Below are 21,155 nucleotides of genomic sequence, written 5' to 3'. Positions count from 1 at the left end.
TATGTTTTTTTATTTATATATATGTTTTATAATTGATTTTTGTGAGTTAATGGGAATTTCTGTTGAGCACCCTTGAGGTGTTCGACAAAATGTTTGAAAGGAAATCGAATTTAGATAGATATATATTTTTATATAATTTTTATATGATTTTTATAAAGCAGAAAATCAAAGTTAATGGGCAGTATGCCAGACCCAAAATGTGGCATGTAATCATACATATTTTAAAGTCATTTTGGGACCATTTCATGTGTATTGCCTTCAATTTTATAAGATTTTGCATTTCATGCACTAAATAGAGCAAGTGATAAAAAATGCAGTTTAATGTCATTTTTATACATGTTTAACATATTGAAGAATTTGTTAATAAAATATATTTAAGACATTGTGAATTTATCATATTCTATTTAGTATGTTATCTATACTGCATAGAAGAGAGAGAGAAAAAATGAATATCTAAAAAATTGGATTTATTGGGGCAGCTAGGGCCGACCAGGCGCATAAGCGCCCAAGCCAGCCACACGCAGGCAAGCGCGAGCGCTCGAGCCCGCACACAGCCGACAAGGGGCAATGCTCAGCAGGCAAGCCCAACCGGCCACACAAAGAACACGAAGGTCCTTTCAGGCCCACAATGAAGACAAAGTCGCGCACTCAAGAGGTAAGTTGTTTTGCTTTATTAAAGGGTACATGTCAAAAAATTATACCATCACAATTTTCTAAATTTCTCAATATGGGATTTAGAATCCCATAATATATCTCACTCACATAGGGCCAGGTCGAAGGCAAGAGTGTGATCGCGGCCCAACAAGCCGCGGTCTAAAGAAAACAAGAAGATAATTGGCACCAGGCTTCAAGCCAACTCAGCCCAAAGCCCATGTCGTTTCGGGCTTATTTTAATAGGCAGATATGATTTTGTAAGTTCAATCTTCTTTAAGAAGATTGGACGGTGAGATTTGGCTGTCTTATTTAATTTATTTTTATTTTATTTTTTAGGTCCTCTGATCGGTTGTTGGGCACTAACGCAGATCGCAAGACCCTTGGAGGGCAAATCAGAAGAAAGGGCGCTAACAGGGCATGCTGACGTGGTGGGTGAGGGTACACCAAACTAATTCGGGTCCAAATATGTGATTTAATTGCAACTATTGGACCCAGATGAAGGCAATCTAATGGCCAGGGGCATTTTTGCCCACCCTTACCCCTGGTTGTTGACGCCGCCAGCTGGAGGCTGTATTTGGCCGACAAGGGGGGACCGTCGGGCGATTCAATGGCTTGGGAGGACCCCTAATGCCATCCCCCTCCATAGGACAGCCTGGGAGGTCCTCCAGAACAGTTAGAGGAGGACCCGAAGGCCCCCAATTCTCTCATCTTCTGATTGATATCCAAGAGCAGGGGGAGACCCGTTCAGCGACAACGAGAGTAGTAGAAGGAGCGTGACAACCTCCTTCTTGCTCAAGAAGCTCCGGGCGGCACCAGGAGAAGTCAGATCATCCCTAGATTCGCACCCAGATGGAGGAGAAGAGCGAGGGAACTCCTAAACCGAAGCTCGCTGGTGGCAATCGGCACTCTCGTCTTCAAATCAGGGCAACTCAGGTGTTCTTATGAGTCTATATGGTTAAATTACACACTCTGGATGCATTAGTTTTAACTCAATATTGATAGAGACTGATTTTTCTTGAAATTTGGTATTGCATCTTTTTCGAATCATTTTAACAAACACTGTGTGTGCTTTCGAGCTTTTTATTGATTTATATAAGTTTGTTTCTATCGACCTTCTTCAAATTTTAAAAAGATCAATCCCTCTTATTACGACTTCTGTCAGGCATCTGTCAAACAACTCACTGTGCGTTCGACAGAAATATCGCCTTATCTTTGTTTTCTATTCTAAATAAATCTATATAAACTAAATAAAAGGCATATAAAATATAAATAAAACATACATCTCTCAGGTTTTGATCCCCTTCTAGCATTTGGTCGAACACCTCTTATGTGTTTGACTAAAACAGGCCCTTCAACTTCACAAATCAAACATAAAAATATATAACCAAATATTAAAAACATATAAGATACATATATTAATTCAATAATAAATATTTTACCTATATAAGTAGTATTCGATAATTATTGGTGATTTTATATTACTATAAATATTTCTTAATTACTATTATTACCTCTTTATTCCTTCTTCATATCTCTCTATACTTACCTAACCACTTAGTATATTATAATTAGATAATTACTTATTCGTTCTTATATTTACTATCTTTCGCATTATTATTATAGCTTATTAACTAACAACTCAATTATTAAAAACATCTCTAAAGGCCAGTTCCTGTGGAGACTACCTTACTCTAGCTATACATTTGAATAGGTTAATATCTTTTATCAAATTTATTTGATTGTATGCAAATTACATTACAATGACAATTAAAAATTAACACGCAATTTGCATCCATTATAGTACTGTCGAACACCCGAGGGCGTTGGACAAAATGCCCAAAAGAAGTCAGAATAAGATATGTATGTTTTTTCTATGTTTTTATATGATTGATAAAAGAAAGACTTATATAATTCGAAGAGTATTCCTCAAACACACAAAGTGTTTGATGGAATGCAGAAACGAAATCATGGTAGATACTTTGATCGAATTAAACTAAATAAATGATTAAAATAACTTGATTCAAGTATATGTTAATCTTCCACTCAATAGAAACTCACCAGATCTGCCTTGATTTGAGGAGAGAGAGTGGTGGGGCTGGTCGTTGCCACCTAGCTTCGGCGTGTGATCTCCCTTGATCTTCTCCTCTGTGTTGGCGCAAATCTGAGCTCTCCTAACTCTTCCTTTAAGCCTCTTTGAGCCATTAGCGCCCGCCGGAGCTGTCACTATGCCATCACAAGCTTCCAACTTCAATAGGGACCTCGACCAGCCGTCTTCATTCCTGCAATGAGACAGGGTGAAAAGAGAGCCCCTAATCTCCCTTTAACGGGTCAAGAGGGGTCCTCTCGACCCCTCATGGGATCAGGCTTGATCCAACGACCCTCCAAGGGCTGTTGAATTGGACCGTGGTCCCCTCCTTGGCGACCTCCGCCAACTAGCCAACGAGGACAATGGTTGGGAGCAAAGAAAGACTGTATTGCCTCCTAGTCGTTCGATCTTCCTTTGAAATGGATCAACTTATGCTTTGAATCATTTTAAAATTAATAAAAGAACGAAAATACTAACTCTAAAATGTGTATATTTAGTACTAAAAATCCCTTTATCAACTACTCTGCAGGATCTTACTTGGGAGGCTCGAAGCAGCCTTCGTGTCGAGGGGTTCGATATGCCCCCACGCGTGGCCTATCGCATGGAACATTGGAGGTGGGAGTGCACGGTGTCCCGACTAGATATTGTACCCTTCATAGAGCTCCAAGGTGATACCTGATGAGCACTGACATAACACGTACTCCACACATTGCCAACTTGGGGCGACACGAACAAGTTTCTAGAGCATGATGTCTACAATGCAACATGTAGCGGTCTCACTAATGTATCTTTTTCCCATTGTGTCATGGGTGTGTACCAGTGGAGTCTTTGTGTAATTGGGATAATTATGCTCGCTCCATGCCAATAACATCTTCTAAAACCTCAACCTTACATATATAAAACCCCCCCTAGGTGGCATCTAGGGCATGTTTGGATCAGTGATAAAGGGATTTTTAATAATAAAAATCTACACATTTTAAAGTAGTATATACATCATTTTATTTATATTATATTCATTTATTGTAAATTTGCCCTCAATGCACTATTTCATGAAAATCCTCAACATGGCTATTTTAATTATTAAAATCTTATGTAGTGCATGAAAGCCATTTTTGTTATCTTGTTTGCAAAATGCTTATGGAATTCAATATAAAAATATAAATAAATGTTTGGAATTCCCAGGACAAGGACACGTCGACGGCATTCAAGCAAGCTAACAGACAGCGAGGGCACCATGCTCAAGCCAGCCAACAACCAATGAGCACCATCGCACAAGTAACATCACTCAAATAATCCCATCGTCCACTAAGAAGTCCAGGAGAGCCCTACGAGCAGTCTCACAAAAGCCCAAGGAAGTTCGATCGCAACGAGAGGGAAGTTATTTACTTTCACTCTATAGATCTTTGTAAAATTTTATAGCCTAGCACTTTCTTAAATTTTTTGACATCGGATCTATATCCCAAGATTTATGTTAGTTCAACATTGGGCAGGGCCAATGACCAACAAAGGGATCGTCGCCCGACGAATTGCAATCTTATGAAATTTAAAAGGAAATTATGACTAGGCTTCGAGCCAACCCAGCCCGAAGCCAGTATCATCTTGGGCCGTATCTTTTTGACATTGTTTTATCTAATATTTTATTCTTTTTCAAAGCCATGATTGGCCACAATGGCTGACGTGGAACGGGGGCCACACGAGCAGGAAAATCACAAAGGGATAGTGGGCAGGGCATGCTGACATGGCTTGGGTACACCATTCTTAAATGGTCCACCGCTGCGATTTAATTGCAACCGTCAAACCATTGAAAGGGGGTTTTATGTCGATCTTTTAATTCAGACTTAACCAACAATATTTATGAGAATTTCCACTTAAATACTCAATAATTAATATAGGTCAGGTAAGGGGTCGATCCACAGAGAGGCAGAAATTCAAGTTTGAAATTTTTCTCAAGCTTTGAATGAAGGAAATGAGTTTAAAAGTGAGAAATATAATTTCTGGGACTTTTATGGATTTTTAGTTAATTCATATAATTTCTATGATATAAATTGAAGCAGAAATACAAAGAAAAACACTTAAAATATTTTACATTAAATTTCCTAATTTAAACACCAGAAATCAAAAGTTATTATTTTTAGAATTTTCTGGAATTTAATTTACACCAAAAACCACAAGAAATTATAAAAAGGGGAGTTAGATATTTTTTTAGATGCTCAAATCACTGTAAATTGATTAGATGAATTTCGTGGGATTTTCCCTATTTTTTTATAATTTTTAAATGCAGAAAATATTTTTCTCAATTTTCAGATTTTTCCTGATTTTCTCATAATTTTTAAATGTAAAAATGGAGAATTTACCTTCTCCAGCGAACACCGGCGGTGGTGGCGGGACTGTGGCAATGGAAGCAACAGCGATGAGTAGCGGCAACGGTGGGCAGCAGCGGCAATTACACCGGGGCGGAAGTTTTTGTTTAGAATTTTTAAACACCAATTTTTTTGTTTTTTATAAGGCTGGTTTGACCCGGTTTGGATTGGTGGACCTCTTTTGGATGTAGCCAAAAATCAGCTAATTCCTCAAGAGGGCTGCCCATGTGCCTGGTGGGCGCAAATGCAGCATGCGCGCGTATCCATGAGCAAGTGCAGGCGCTGGCTTAGGCGGCACACCACCACACAAGGGCGGCGAAAATGGAAGAAATTTGAATTTGAAAGGTTCACAAATGGATTTTTCAATGAAAATTTTTACAGAGATGAGATGGAAATATGAATAATAGTCTAGAGAGAGATAGAGATGGATTTAGAGAGATAAAACTGTTTTAGAGAGAGAAAAGGTTGAAATGAGGAGATAGAGAGAGAAAATGAATAAATGGTGTAGAGGGAGTTTGAGATGGAATTGGAAAATCAAAATGAAGGACATTTTTTATGAAATTTTGAGGGGATGAACTAAGGATATGAGTGAAGGTCTAGAAAGAGACAGAAACAATTCTAGAAAGAGAAATCAGGGAAAATGAGTGTCTAGAGTGAGAAAGTAGATTTTAAGGGTAAATGGATGGATAATGATGGGGACAATGTAAATCTAGGTCCTTAAAACCTCAATGCTAGTCTGGTGATCCCTAAATGCTTTCTCTCAATTCTGGATCCTTATATTTTTCCATTATCAGGTATTTTTCAATGCAAACAAGAGACGAGATTGAATGAAAACTTCAACAAACTTACATTAAGCAGGTTGAACAACCTGGATTCTGAAATATGCCTTGTCTTGCTGCCGGCCACTTTCTAGAGCACGTTCAGAATGAGGGGAAATGAGGGTTAAAAGGAGTATTTATATATAGGAAGAATTACTAAAATACCCCTTTAGGAAGTTTCTATTATCTTTTGTTGGCATTTTGCCTCTTTTTCTCCATGGGTTGAGAGCTTCCCCTTATAATCTTCAACTTCTTTCTTTGGAAGGATGTTGAGAGCCCAATAAGCAGGTCAGGTAGTGGCCCATCTTCCTCACTTTGTCTTTTGAAGGTCCACAACTCTGTTTGATTTTTTCAAGCCCCTTGTAGAATCACTAAGCTCCCAAAAATTCTCCAATCCCCTAAGAATTGTATCTTCTAATTCCTGTAAAATTATGCACATTTGGAACTATAAAGTACTCATCATTAATCAAAATGCTTGACTTCAGAGAAGTCAAGGAAATTAGTGAAAAATAACCATAATGTGTAAAAATTGGAATTTCTAGTTAATGGATAAATATTTTTTTAATTCAAATAATAACATGATAAATTCTGAATTAATAATACCATAATCATCTAAAATGTATCTAAATATCCATGCATTTATCATGTTATCAATCTGATTGATCAGTGGAGTCATGACATCTATGACTTAGCATTAGGAATTCGGAGAGGCTTCAGGGAGGAGAAGAGAGGGGGAAAGTGCATACCGATGCTAGGCAACAGCGATCGGCGCTGCCACCCCCGATTCTTCGATTCAGAACACAGTCTAGTAAATCTTGAGCTCTTATCCTTGTTGAAATTTAGGAGGTCCATAGTATAAATTGTATTTAAATCTTTTAATCGACAACTCATTAGTGCTATTCCGTTTTGACATTCCATTAAATACCTGGCGTGTTCATTTTTTCTCGAAAAAAACATAATGTCGGGTACGGCCAACCCAAGGGTTGTGCCTGTAGACCAATCCAACCATGCCCTAGATGCCACCCAGGGGGTAAGTGGAGTGTTTATAAGCGTTTATAGGCATGGAGAGAGCATAAATGTCCCAATTACATGTGGATCCTACTCGTCTACACCCTTGGTGCCAAAAAGGAAAAGATATAAGAGATGATACCAAGAAAGAGGTTGCCTATAATTGCAGAAATTGGCTTATATAGTTATAATATTTATTATTGACTTAATATATCTATTTTATTATTGACTTAATATTTCTATCTTGGAGAAATCCACAGGCTTCCACGTCGTGCCCGTGTCCGTCAGAGTTGGTGCTACATGAAGTATGAAAGTCCTTGTGCCATCTTTGGATGTGAGCATGGAATGGCTTTGAGGGACATCAGTTTCACATGAGGTCACACACTCTGTCACTAGTGCTCCATGCGATACGCCACTCTTGGTCGCTAGCCTTTGGCAGGAGGCAACGCGTGCGGAGAGCAGGCAAGGCAAGGTTCTCAACGCGATGACAACCACAAGGCGCACAGGAGAGGTCCTACCAAGTAATGAAGATGGATGGGGTGGGGGTGTAGCGACACTGCACAATGTCTTGCCATACGCTCTGGAGACGCCACTATGAGCATGAGCTTGCACGGAGCATGTTGGCCAGCAACTGTGTGTCTGATTCTATGATGATATTGTGAAGGTTGCACTCCTCGCATAGGAGTACCATCACCTACCCCCATAGCCTCAGCTACTGTGTTAGTGAATACCCGGTGTGTTCACCACTTCATCTTTGATTCATATAAGTTTATTTAAAAAAAAACCTTATAAAAATTTAAAGATACGAATACACATATCCCATTCCTCCTATCTCGACCCCTTAGAGGCATGCCGTCAAACACCTCTCAAGTGTCGATGGAGTTACCTCTACTCCTCCCTATTTTTAATTATAAAAAGCACATAAAACAAATCTCTCTTATCCCAACCCTCTTTTGGGCATTTGGTCGAACACTTTTGAGGTGTTCGACTAATCTACCCCTTTAACACCCAAAAATCAGTTATAAAAAATACATAAGGATATAAAATAGATATATTAAGTCAATAATAAATATTATAACTATATAAGCCAATTTCTGCAATTATAGGCAACTTTATAAATAGATATTTACTCCCTAATTACCCTTTAGTAGCCCCTTTATCCTCTCTTAATCTCTCTTTATATCTATCTACTAAGTCATATAATGATTAGATAACAACTCATTCTCTTCCTAGCTATCAAATCTCTACTATATTCTTCTTCTTTTTTACTCTTATTAAAAGAATTACTATTATTAAGTAATTATTTACTCCTTACATCTTATTTCCTTTGATCCTTATTCTTCACTACCTATATTAGCATCACCCTTCTCTATATTATCTAATACCTTATTTATTATATCTAGCATTTATATATATATATATATATAATATGATATTCTCTCTTATCTAGTTCTCTTATTGACCTATTATTTAATCTACTTAATAATTACTTATTTCTTCTTACAATTTCTATCTTTATTATTACTATTGTTGCGTATTAACTTAAACTCAATTATTAAATACATCTCTAAAGGCCAGTCCCTATGGAGACAACCTAACTCCAACTATATGTTTGAGTGAGTTTTATACTGTTATAAACTTTATTTGATTGTAGGCAAATTAAACTTAGAACAACATTAATAATTTTTACACAATTTGCCTCCATCAATCGGTCTATGAGCACAACCCTTGGGTTGGTCATACCCGGCACCGTGTTTTTGCTAGTTAAAAAACATAACAATAACCCAACCCCATCACAACATGACTGGTCCCCCCGTACTCATCAGCAACACCACCACATTGTGACATTGACACCCTTAGTCCCACTCACTCATCATCTACACCATGACACCCCAACCCAATCATGCTATGGTGAGACCGATTATCTCACCCTAGCCACCAACAACCCAACCATCCTTGTTACGGCGTGCCAATCATCTCACCCTCGTCACCAACACCCCAGTCAAGCAAAGTCATCTCTAGCAAGCCCTCCCATAATGTGATAGAAATTATGAAGGATTATGGATTATGCATCAATTCATAAAAATAATCACAATTAGAACTTAAATAAAAAATATTACATTTATAAAACTCAAAGCCTGATGGCTTGCATTTATATTTTAAAATGACTTTATAGTAGAAAAATAGTAATTTTAAAAAACCTTAGCCATCACTATGGGAGTGTGGGGTGATGTTAGACGAAGATAGACATTAGTGGGGTGGAACGGAAGAAAGAGATACCACGTTGACTGCAACAGAGATGATTATGGATATGCACCAATGAGCATTAGGGAGAGGGAGAGGGAGAGTGACGAAAATTTTACTCTCTGGTGCGACAAAGATGGAAGTAGACATGTGCTAACGAGTAGCGTAGTTGAAGGTGTTGTGTATGAGAGTGGAAACCTAGGCTATTGACAATGATAACCTAGGAAAAAGGATGAGGGCGTAAGTCAGAGAAGAAAAAGATCACACCAACTGATGGAGAACGATACCCTACTCCATCAAGGATGATGTCGAAGCCCCCGCCATCGTTGGCGACAACTGCCGGCTCGAGACTCGCCAGATTGGCCGGCCAAGGCAAGGGTGAAAGGTATCTAGATAGATTTGATTTTCTCGGGCCATTATCCTCGTAAAGGCCCTTTTTGTTTCATCTTTCCCCCTTCGAAGCCTCTTCCTTTTTCTTTTTTTGTTTTGTTTTGAAACATTTGTATTAGTGGTCTTAAGAGGGGGCCCTTTCCTAATGGGCTTCCCCCTCTTTTGGTCCCACCTTAGGGCCCAACACCCTCCCTACATAAGGGAAGGAGAGGGCGCCCTAAAAAGTTAGACAAGTTTGAATTTTTGGAAGAAAGGATCCCTGTTCCGTCCACTTGTAAAAGGAAGAAGAAAAAAAGGAAGGAGAAAAAATGAGGAAAAAAAAAGATACAGAAACGGAACGGGAACGGGGCCAACAGCTGTCGCATGTTTCCCATTTCGTCGGTTCCCCATTCTGCCCGAATCCCGTTCGGGCGGGACTCCACTGCCGGAACCCTAAACGGTAGCCGCTCCGCCGCCGAAGGTCGCCGTCCCTAGGCAGAACCTTAGGCAGCCGCTCCGCGCCGATTTTTGAAGACCGTTGCCCGAGCGTTGCCGACCCGAGCGCTGCCGCTCGAGCGCCGCCATCCCGCAACGCTCGAGGGCCACCGCTCGAGCACTGGCATCCCGCGATGCCTGGCCGCTGCTGCCAGAGCGCTGCCGTCCTGCGACGCCCAAAGGCCAATGCCCGAGCGCCGCCATCTCGTGACGCCCGAGGGCCGCTGCCCGAGCGCCGCCGTCCTGCGACACTCCAAGGGCCGTCGCCATCCCGCGACACTCAAGGGTCGCCGCCCGAGCGCCACCATCCTGCGACGCTCTAAGAGCCGCCGCCTGAGCGCTGCCGTCCCGCGACACCTGAGGGCCGCCGTCCCGCGACGCCCCATGGGCCACTGCCCTAGGGCTGCCGTCCCTCGCTGCACCGAGGGCTGCCACCTGCGCCGCACTGAGGGCCGTTGCCCCCGTGTCACCCGGAGGGCCGCCGTCCCGAGCGCCGCCCGCACTCCGCACCTCTCCCCTGCCGATGCCGCTCCTGAGCCGCGTCATGCTGCCAGTCGCGCGACGCCGCGCCGCCACCGGCACAGCTTCACCGACCCTTCCCGCTGGTATCTCTGCATCGACGGGCGTACGACTCCGGGACGACGTTGCCAAGAGGTACCTCGCTCCTCTAGCCCGCCCGTTAATTATCCATTGTCATATATCTCTTCAATTTGCACTCTACCGGGCTCGGGATAGAGTAGGTGAGAGTATAACGGACACGAGAGCGTCCAAAGAGCATCTTCCTTAGGTACCGGCCGAGCCCATCCGTTATGTGAGAGCACCGACAGATTTAATCCGTTCGGCACCATAGATTCCTTTGTCGCTCCGATGAGGGTAAGGAGGTCACCGTCACTGTCATCGGTCGCCTGCGCCGGAGCACGGAGCCCGGTGAACCCCACGAGTTGGGGCCTGCACGTACCGACACCTAGGCTTGCATCGCATCACATAGTCGCATCTCGATAGGTCCACACCGACGGACGCCATCTTCGACGACCTCCACGTATTATCACCCTCGGTATCCGAGCATCGTCTTTGGATACCTCCTCGGGGCGACGACTCCGACGTTGTCCTGCATCACCAACCTTGTCATCACATGCCCAACGGGCTGAGTGGTGCTTTTTCTTCACGTGTCTTGATCTAAATGTCAATCCTTCAATCCTTTGCTCTTAGAGTACAAGAACGAACTCAAAAGAGATTTTGAATGAGAAAATCACTCCACTAATCGTAATTAGGAACAATGATGGGGGGGTTCTATTTGTAGATCCAATATAGTATCTTGATAAAGGATAGAAATGTGGAACTACCCTCAAATTTTCATCCCAAAACTCCATCTAGATCAATATATGTATCATCATTTCAATTTGGAGCGATCTGATATCATCCTTAGAATTTTCTCTCTTCTCCAATTTTCTCTCTTCTCCAATTTTTCTCTAATCCAATTTTTCTCTAATCCAATTTTCTCTTTCCTTCAAATTATATGGCAGATTTCCAGCCTGGCACAAAATTCCAGCCGTGAAAACAGTCAATTAATTCATTCAAAATTATAATTTATGTATTATATAATTATTTTCTTTCTGAATTTAACTTTATAAAATTCCATAAAATAGTATAAAATCCATAAAAATATAATAAACCTTTTAAAAGTTTAATTATATCTAAATACATATTGTCTGACTTGTGAAAATATTTTATTCATGAAATTAATGTCGAAAAATTCCGTTAAAATACCATAAAATAAATAAAAAAATTGGAAGTTCATTATAAAAGTGAAATAAAATATTTTAAAATATGATAGCATGGATTTATGATAATTTCAAAGAAAATAAACACATAAAATTCATGAAATTACAATGAAAATTAGCATTTTATTTGTGGTTATCACCCACAAACTCGCACAGTAACAAAGGGAGAGAGCAAGACAAAGTCCGAGAGAGTGGCAAATAGTTGGAGAAAGGGTGTGCTACAAATAGTTGGAGAATGATAGAAAGAGTGACATAGTTGCAGCGGACGAGCAGACTTCAGAGCTCAGAGGATGTGCTACAACAGGAATAAAGGACACCCAAACCTTACTTTGTTCAACATAATGCAAGTATGTTGGAAAATCCAATTCGATGCATGCAACCATACACATTTGAATGCTATTTTTGGCATCCTTATACTCATACCATTTTTGTTTTAATTAGAACTTATCATTGATGGCCTAATTGTGATATTGTGTTAAATGTACATTTTTAGTATAAATTTCACATGATTGATTGACATATCCAATAATTTTCTCATTTAATTATATTTACTTTAACATTGTGATATCAGGCCTAAAATTGTTGTGGAGTTAAATATGTCACATTTTTTTGGAATTGAGAACAAACATGAAGAAAGAAAGAAGATAAAAAAGGGTTGAGAGGGAGTGCAAATGGCCAAAACTAGGCGTAGCTGCGCTCAAGCTACCCATCAGCCATTGATTTCTAGCACACATAAGCTGGCGCAGTGCCAACCACATGGAGCGGCACAATGAGCCCAGTGAGGGCCCAGAGGACTTGAGCCCAAGTGGCCCAACAGGCCCAAGTAAACAGAGGTAGTGCCTGCCACGTGTGCAAGGGAAATATGCAGTAATTTAATTCCTCATGGACTTAGGATCAACATTTACGTAGTGGTGATGATTCTTTATTTTTCCAATAGGGGATGTCATTTATTTATTTTCTTTCAGCTTCATGCGGGTCCCCATTGACAAGAGGAGAGATGGATCCTGGCCCAACAGTTTGCGACCTTAAGAAAAGAAGAGAAAAAATGATTGTGCTTCAAACCAGCCCCACCAAAAGCCCATGTCTAATCTCAACCATTTGACCTCCTTATGAAAGATCATATAGTCTGATTTTCATCTAACTCTTCTATTTGTCTTTATTTCACATGAATCTGATTGGTGGGGCCACTCACGAGGATGCCCAGGCCATGTGTGGTGATCTGATTAGCTAACAATGTTGATAAAGAGAAGGCTACTAACATGGATGTGTTGATGGGGATAGGATCCATCAGACACAAAAAAGGTCCACTTTTGCAATTTAATCAAAGTCGTGAGCTTGGCGAGAATCCCCAAGTTTGATGTCAATGGTGACTAGGGGGTTTCTGACAATGATGTGTAGCATGATGTAAAGATTGTCATCTATAATTTTCAGATCACTATGAATAATGTAATATTATTAGATTGATCCATTCTTTTTTTTGGAGAACAATATGTGCATCATGTTGCAAGTAGAATGGAGCTTGGCAAGGGGAGGTCAGCAGTTGTACCCTTGATTGGGAGTTTGAAATATACTGCTTGGTTTTTCATTGGAGTGGTCCATAACACACGGCAAGTTTTTTTGTATGGTGGAACACCTTTTAACCAATTAATGGAATCAATGTTGTTTTTTCAAGGCAGTGAGATAATTTATCACTTACTTCAATGTTAAAGTAATGAAAGAATAACTTATGTAGTCTCTGAATAAATACATTTAAAAAAAAAATCCAAAGATATGGCTATGATCTACTAATAAGCTATACCTGTATATTAATGTCTCACTCCATGGGATTTATAAGGTATCACGTAGGTTCACCATATCCTTTCTGAAGATAATTTTTTATTTCATAAAAATAAAAGGTTTAAATTTATATACTTCATTCCAATTATCCTCATGGTTTACTTTTTATCAAAGACAAATGATTTATATGCATTTTTTTCATCATACAATAGGATTAGTACATATATCAACAATTTACACTGTGGGATTAATAATCTATCAATCTCAATCTATAGTGTTTTCTCATTATTTTGTATTTACATTTTGGTCCAATAAACCATTTCTAAAGATATTTCTTATTTCATAAAAAAATAAGTGATGGGGGACCATCGCGACGACATCGCCACAGGACGCGTTCGACCTCTCTGAGCTGCTTGTGCCGACGCACGCAACCCCGACTTTAATTACTCTTCGTAAGTCTTTATTATTATTTTCTTGTTTGCTTATCGTGATAAACATTCAGATCCGGCCGTGTGTTAGGCCTCGTCCGTTCTTTTTACGTCTCGTTCTCTTTTGTTATGTGTAAAGAGGAGGGCCACGTCATGCGACGGACCCCTCCTCTCTTATGGCCTCTTGGCACCCTTCCCCCCCCCCCTATATAAGGGGAAGGCATGCCCAAGGGCACTTTTAGAGAGTTTTTGAAATCAACCTTTACCTGTTTCAAGTTATTTTTCTATCGTGAGTTCAAAAAAATAGCAATCGTCCATCTCCTTCCTCTCTCCTGAACCAGTAGACTGCTCAGCTTCTCCAGCGACCGTTGAAATTCTGAGCTCGCCTCGCTGCCAGATACGGCTGCCGCTAACCGTCCTTGAGGTCAACGGCCTGCCTCCTACCGTCTCCAGATCGACCCCCGCGCTCAGATCTCGCCAGAAGCCCCGTCCGGAGTCGGGTTCTTCTCCACGGGAACCTCCTCACCCATCGACCTCCGGCCTCAGATCGCTGGGAGTCTCGCCCTAGCCCAAGCCAGGGTCGCATCCTTGTCCGTGATAGATTGCCGTCGACACCGGTCGCTTCCGCCCAGGAGTCACCTGACATTCGTTCTTCACGGGCGTCAGCCGGCCTCGCCGCGCGCCCGCGAGCCCCTGAGCGCCGGTCATTCGGCTACCCGCCATCCGCTTCGTCGAGCGTCCGCGCCGCGCGGGCCGTTTGCCGCACGATCGCGCCACGACCGCGCCCGCCTTCCTCCACTTCTGGGTCGCCCACCCCGCGCCCCGACCAAGAGGCCACGTGCGCAGGTGGCTTTGCTGCGAGCATCGCTTGGTGTCCACTGCTGGTGACCAAGTTCATCGACCCCCGGGCCCCTAGCCCGGCCGATCACCAGTCGCCGAATACGTGGAAACCCTCCCAAACGCTATTGCCAATCGCCTCCGGGACTTAACTCCAGTGCTCCCTACGTTATTCATCGTACCGGGCGTGACCAGCGCGCGGATTGCCCTGCATCTCGCTACTCCGCGACCGCCCGGCCGTGCGACCACCCCGACGTCCATCAGCATCCGGCCTCGCAGGAGTCTTCCTAACGTGGGCGCTGGCCTGCGCGTGGATCTGATTACGGAATTCTCTCGATTGTTCTACATTGGCGGAGCGACGCCAGGTTCCATCTCGTCCTCCCCGCTTTACAGTATTATTGCTCCCTAGAGTGCTGTCGTTCCCTATCGGTTTCCTCCGTCGCTTGCCATCGTTAAAGAATTCGGTTAGGCTAGCCATCTTCATCGAGTGATAGGGTTTTCATTGAGATTGACGATCTGATTATAGCCGGTGAGGGCGAACTCCTGCGGGCCGTAGTGAGCCCCTCACGTCGTGCTCGATCGTGAGATCCTGTGGGTCACTTGGAGTCGATCCAGACCTAGTCATCATCTACGGATTTACTGAGTCATCACCCATCCATCGGATCGTCCTTTCTCGCTCTTGGGACTTTTAAACGCGCTTTCATCATCATAACTGAACACGCAACGTGCATCGCTGTGACGTAATACGAGCCGTCGATCCCGGCGTTACCGTTTTACATCAATAAGAGTCTGATTATAATTGTTATATGTCCGAAGCTCTTATCTTCATCCCATAACTTTATTATACATAAATTACTTTATATTCATTTTTGGCACCATTCTATACTCAATATAAACATTACATATACTAATAATCAATGATTTGTCGTCCACTCCTCTTTCATAAACATTATAAAGTATTTTTAAATATTTTCATTTTAAACTTATTTTTTAGCGTCATTTCTCCTGTTTTGTTTTAAATAAGAAACAAATTCATTTTTTCATCTTCTTTCATTATTTAAAAACTGTGAGTATGGCCACCATCATATGTGACAGCAGTCCTGTCACATCACCCATTTGAGACCCTCCATCAGCATCACATGCATCGTGAATACTCTATCATGCCATATGCCATTTACACGTAATTTGTCATCCCTCCATCAGTATGGCAGATGTCGTGACAGATGATGTTTGTCATCCCCTTTTTGGATCAGCTCAGTAAATCTTCACAAATCAGCTTGTGGTAGGCCCATCTACCACCAAAAATGTCCCAACATTATCCACCCCAGTACACATGGATGCTTACCCTATGACTATTTTGGATGTCTGATAAGCCCAAAATGTGACATGCAATCATACATATTTTAAAGGCATTTTGGGATCATTTCATGTTTATTTCCTTCAACTTCACAAGAATTTGCATCTCATGCACTAAATAAGAGCAAGTGGTAAAACAATGCATTTTAATATATTTTTTACATTAAAAATGCTATAACTTACAAGTCCAAGAATTTCATAGTAATAATATATTTAAAGCATTGTTAATTTTTATGATATTAATGCTCTATCTAGTATGTCATCTATGTTATTGCAGGTTGGAGGCAAATGTTGAAGAGAAGAAAATAAAAGAGAGAAGGAGAAAGAGGAAGAAAGTTTATGTACATAATAATAAGAATAAGAATAAAAATAATATTTTCATGTGACCGGCTAGTGGCCAACCAGGAGCAGCAGCGCCCAAGCTTGCCACAGGCAGGCGAGTGCAGGGCACTCAAGCCCACCCGAAGCCGGCAAAGGGCGGCACCCAGTAGAACACACCCAACCTACCACTTTCAAAGAGGATCCCATGGAGACCAAGAGAGACCCATAGAGATGGAGTGCGCGCGTGCAATAGAGGTATGTTAATTTAATTTGATTATAAATAACATTTCAAGAATTTATAGCACTCCAGATTCTTATATTTTCAATATGGGATGCTGATAACTTGCAAATTAACATCATTAATTGATGAATTTTACATTATATTTATGTGTTTTAATGACTATATTTGCATGTTATGATATAAAAATAAAGATAAATGACTTATACTTAGATTTTATTATTATATCTAATTTTTTATCATTTTTTACATGGAATTTAACCTCATTTCAGTGAAGAAATATTTTTTTGCAGGGCCTTAAATACTTGGCTTAAGGTTGGTAAAGGTTTTCATAATTTTTCTGAAATTTTTCCATATTTTTATATAATTTTTTTTACCATTATATAGCCAAGAAATGATTTTTATATATTTAAATAATACATATTGAATTTATTTGGCATTTTATAATGTATTTATATATATACCAAAGGGCATCCACGTCATTCACCCAAAATTCGGGCGAATGAGTGGATGTTTATTATTAAATAATAAAGAGAGAGAATAATAACCATTATTGGCTAATTATGGCATCGCAAATCGCGATGCCATAAAAATTATATAGCAGCATGGATGGCGAGGCATATTCTTCGTACGTGGAATCGAGTCGCCGCATGCATTAAATGCACGTGGTAATCGATTCTGCTTGAGCTTTTTAAAAAAAAAAAACAAATGACGGTAAGCTTACCTCCTTCTTTATTATTTTTTTTAAAAGAATGACGCAATCAAACATTGCGGCTTGAGTTGTCGTTTTCTGTTTTATTTAGAAAAATAAAAGAAAAAGGGCGACGTGGCATTATCATAACCATTCAAAGAGACTAATCATTCTCCAATCATTGGGGGCGGGCAATGCAGACAACGATGTGTAGACACGTGATCCGATAAGGCGGAAAATGAGAAAGAATGCTCAGCCAATCAGAAAATTCGGGTTTTTTTAGATAATAAAACGATCCAACGACCTAGATTTATCCTCACTAAAACCTTGATATCTTGAGATCTAGATGGCCGATTGGGCTGAAATTTTGAGGGTAGGTTCATCTTTTCTCCCTCTACAATCCAGACGGGATATTTAAATAGAGGTCTAGAAATGGGCGAAAATCACTTTTGGAAGGTCTCTCCAAGGAATTGGCTAGGAAGGACACAAGGGATGCTTTGGAAGTCGACAGTTCTTGATTCTGCACTCAAAGTTATAAGTTTCTGATATGTATTTCAATCTTCTTCTTGAACGATTCTAAAACGCCAAGGCATGGGCAAAATGTACATGCCCTAAAAGTTGGTTTTAAATGAAATTAGCACTACATTTTGATTCTGATTCAAGATCTGATTTTTGATTCTTAATTCTAAATTATTTTAGAACATTTCTCCATCATTAGATTTTTAATTTAGGGTCAGATTTCATCTTTTCCCCAAATTCTTCACTTTCTCTCTCTAGGTTAATTTGTCTAGTTTCTCTCTCTAGATTTCGATTTTTATTGTTTAGGAATTTAATTTAATATATAAAAAACCTAAAAATAAAATTTGATTTGAATATTCATCTGTCTTGCAGTCCAATTTAAAAATCCCTTTCTTGATTATTTAATTCCCAATTTTAATTCATAAAAATTGTCTTAAAATTTTATAATAATTTGGGAAATTGATAATCCGAATTAATCTGATCTTAAAATTGAAATATTTATATCTTGAGCTTTCTGGCCGAAATTTTTAAAATTAAAATTAAATCTTACTTGATTTTGATTAAAAACATTATTAAGCATAATTAAGATTTATCAATTGCAAAATTAATTCATCATTGAATTAATTCATTGAAATTGGATAGAAATTCTTATTTTTTGCCTCCCTGTGGTTTGACCCCTTGCTTGCTATATATTTTATATTTAGTGATTAAGGGAAATTATAAATTTTATTGTATAAGTCTAACGCCAAATCAACGACATATTTACGTGCATTTTTAGGCTTATCAATTGCACCGTTTTCGTGGAGGCACGGTTTGCATTTTAAAAATTCTATTTTGGAGTGATCATCAATTTTTATAAATTCTTGAATTGAATTGAATTTTGCAATTTTTTTGTGAATTTTAAATGCATTTTTGAAATTGCAAAAATTACCATTTCTCTCTATCTTATATTTGATTTTTCTTGTTCGTCTAAGCTGATTGTCTTGCTATTTGTGTGTTTGACATTGCATGAATGGTATGAGGTCCTTAAAACCCTATCTAGTGAACCTTGAGACGATCAGTAGAAGTCCTAGCCTTGATTATATTTTTGAGAGCTTCGAAGGGGAAAATCAACACATTCGTGAGAGAATGGAGGATAACCAAAATTGTAGAGCTGAACAAGAGGAATTAGAAGAATGAGATTGAGAGAGTTTTCTGATCCTGTAGAGAGTGAAACTTACACTAAAATTTCTGCTCCTTTACCAGAAAATATTAACTTTAGAATTGACTCGAATATGATCAATCAATTACTTACGTTTTATGGACGATTTAATGAGGAGCCTTATGAGTTTTTAGAAGAGTATAACCAGATATGTTCTGCTTATAGTTATGCAGGTGGTCCTCAGGAAATTCTCAAACTCAGGCTATTTCAATTTGTTTTGAAAGATAGGGCCAAAGAGTGGTTCAAAGGGGTAGGTCAAGAATTTCAATCTTGGAGTGAGATGCAATCTAGCTTTTTAAATAAATTCTATTCTTATGGAAAGACCACTTCAATTAGGAAAGCTACAAGAGATTTTTATCAAGGAACTGACACTCTTGGAGAAGCATGGGAGAGATTAATATCACTTACTAGGAAGTGCCCACATCATGGAATTCCATTTCATGAATTAGTTCAAATCTTTTATGGTGGATTGAATGATTAGGAACGACACCTAGTGGATATATCTAGTGGAGGAATGTTCCTTGACACTCATGCAGATGAATCCATGAAACTTATGGAAAAGTTAGTAGAAGATTGGACATATCGTCAAAGTTTTTCGTACACTAACCGAAATGCAGGTCCAAAGCGTGGAGGAATCATTGACGTCAAAGCAGTTGAGCCGGAGATCAGAATGGATGAATTGGAAAGAGACATGAGCAATATTGGTAAAACAATAGAAGATATGAGTAATAATTTTAAATCTTTTTTGTAGGAAACTAAAGGAAAGGCGAATACATATGAGGGCAACAATTCCACTAACACACCTTGTTGTTTTTGTTCTAGTGAAGAACATTCTGATGAGTCTTGTCCTATGGTTGAACATGTTAATGCATTTGGTAGACAAGATGCAGGGCATAATCAATGGAATGCAAGACCTAATCAGAATTGGAGCAAAGGAGGAAACAACAACTTCGCATCAAAGCAATGTGCTCCGCTGCCATATGCGCAAAATTTTCAAAAAATTTTAAAGCCTTTTTACTCTCATCCTAACAACATTAACGACAACACTAACTCAACTTTAATGGATTTTATCCGGGAAATGCAGGAAGAGAGAAAAAGCATGCATGAAGAAAGAAAGATTTTGATGTAGACCTTAAAAGAACACAAAAAAGAATTGAAATGCTCAAGCGAGGACAAGGCGTTCAAGCACAACAACCTGCTCTCAGAATGAAAGGTAAATCAGAAGAAATCCTTCTAAGAGAAAGACATCCAGGTCAACTCCCTACCCAACCTAATATTAATCCCAAGAATATCATGTTGTGTGTAGATAGGAATTTAGAATCATCATGTTTTGTATCTTCCGAAAATACGAATGAATCTTGTATTAGTGAAAATAATAATGTTGCATCATGCACTGGTTTTACAAATAATTTTTTACACAGTTGTGAAGAAGATATGAATAATAATGAGCAAAAGCATGTAATTTCAAAATTAAGAAGTGGGAAAGTTTTGTTGGATCCTCATGAAAAGGTTGTAGGATTGCATGAAGCTAACCTAATATTAATCCCAAGAATATCATGTTGTGTGTAGATAGGAATTTAGAATCATCATGTTTTGTATCTTCCGAAAATATGAATGAATCTTGTATTAGTGAAAATAATAATGTTGCATCATGCACTGGTTTTACGAATAATTTTTTACACAGTTGTGAAGAAGATATGAATAATAATGAGCAAAAGCATGCAATTTCAAAATTAAGAAGTGGGAAAGTTTTGTTGGATCCTCATGAAAAGGGTGTAGGATTGCATGAAGCTAAAGAAAAAGAAAATGGAGAGATGGAAAATGATCAACGAGATAATGGTTGCCAGGATGAGGAAAGGCATCCAAGAATGTCAGACCCTAATCCAGTTGATTATAAACCACCCATTCCATTTCCTAGTGCATTAAATATAATCAAGAAAGAACCAGAAGATTCTCATTTGTTTGAAATATTT

This window comes from Wolffia australiana, chromosome 1 (assembly GCF_029677425.1).
Source record: "Wolffia australiana isolate 7733 chromosome 1, ASM2967742v1".
In the NCBI taxonomy this organism is placed as follows: domain Eukaryota; kingdom Viridiplantae; phylum Streptophyta; class Magnoliopsida; order Alismatales; family Araceae; genus Wolffia; species Wolffia australiana.
The sequence above is the reverse complement of the archived record's forward strand: the minus strand, read 5'-3'. Positions refer to the sequence as shown.